Source organism: Triticum dicoccoides, chromosome 7A, assembly GCF_002162155.2.
Source record: "Triticum dicoccoides isolate Atlit2015 ecotype Zavitan chromosome 7A, WEW_v2.0, whole genome shotgun sequence".
NCBI classification, from domain to species: domain Eukaryota; kingdom Viridiplantae; phylum Streptophyta; class Magnoliopsida; order Poales; family Poaceae; genus Triticum; species Triticum dicoccoides.
In genome coordinates this window covers 2,941,932-2,943,224 of record NC_041392.1, presented here as the reverse complement: position 1 = coordinate 2,943,224, position 1,293 = coordinate 2,941,932, and the positions used below count along the sequence as shown (strand labels likewise).

The 1,293-nt window shown below is 44.2% G+C and overlaps 1 protein-coding gene across 1 annotated transcript in view; it reads left to right on the top strand.

Annotated features, from left to right (window-relative positions):
* Positions 1–13: 13 nt before the first annotated feature.
* LOC119334591 (NAC domain-containing protein 7-like) overlaps positions 14–1,293 on the top strand; it is a 5,662-nt gene continuing 4,382 nt past the window's right edge. Inside the window, exons 1-2 of the mRNA XM_037607131.1 lie at positions 14–448; positions 685–866. The gene's annotated coding sequence lies outside the window, so the exon portion shown is untranslated. The remainder of the gene's footprint in view (positions 449–684; positions 867–1,293) is intronic.

Below are 1,293 nucleotides of genomic sequence, written 5' to 3'. Positions count from 1 at the left end.
CCCTCTCCCTTACTCACTCGCCACCACCTCCATTGCCCTCCTTTCACCCTAGCCAGGCAGCTCGATCCTCCGCGGTTCATCGGATCGATCGCTGCCTAGCCTTGATGGTTGGATATTAATCTTGTTACCTTTAGCTGCGTGGCTGTCAACTGAGCCATGGCGGCCATAGATTAATCAATCCTTGTGCTAAGCTTTTCCTTCGTCTGATCATCCTATCCCGTTCTGCCCCCTTACATTTATCAACCCCGTTCCCGTCCCGTTCCTCCACTCTCTCTCCTCCTCCTCTCCTGCAGCCCTCTTCCTCTCTCCTCTCTGCAGCAGCTACCTGCTGAGCAGGATCAAGGGAAGGAGGTGGAGGACGAAGAAGCAGCCAACAATCAGCCAAGAACTCTGCTGAAGGGTGCATGCAGATCGACCGACCGACAAACGCTTTGCAGCTAGGCAGCAGGTATATATGTGATCGAGCTGAGCCTTGATGATGTTTTCTTTTTCATGTACTTTGCCTGAGAGGAGCTAGCTTAGCTAGATTCATCTCAGCTCTTGTTGCTCTTAGTTTGTCTTGTTATTCCTCAAGGTCCTTGAACTCTCTCTGATGCTGTTTGTTATTGTTGTGTTGTACCTGCCGTGTGTGCGCGTGCTCCTCTCTGCGGTCGTCGTCGACATTCTTCTTGGGATCTGAGCCAGACAATGAGTTATTAGGGATCAGAAAGGCAGATCAGAGAGACAAGCCTTGAGACAAAAAGCTCATCCCTGTCTACTAGCTATTGTATTGCTGCTCCCCTAGCTAGCTAGCCAGATCTCTGGAATTCTTTCTACAAGGTTCCATCACGCGTCTCACTACTGATCTCCATTGATCAAAGAAAAAGGTATAAAACCTAGACATATATGTTGACTTCAGTTGTTCTGAAAACATGTCTTCCCTGGAACCCTAGATCAACTCTTATCTATATATGATATGATAAGTAGAGATGTTCTGTTTGATCAGTACGTTAAAATTGATCACAGATGCAACATACTCTATATTACTAGCACACTAATATACGCAAGAATTTCATACATTTAATGGATTGCATCTTCTTCAATATGGACTTATCATTTGCAGAAACCTATATTTACATATGAGAGTAAATTTTTGTGTTGACGAGATGCAAGTTCAATCTAGCATACATATATGGATATCATTTACATATTTGATTTCAAAACTTGTGTGAGCTACGAGCTTGCTACCACCTTTTATTTTCAGCTCCCCAAATATATATTGTGTTTATGTGTTTTATTTTCTTGCGGCGGATG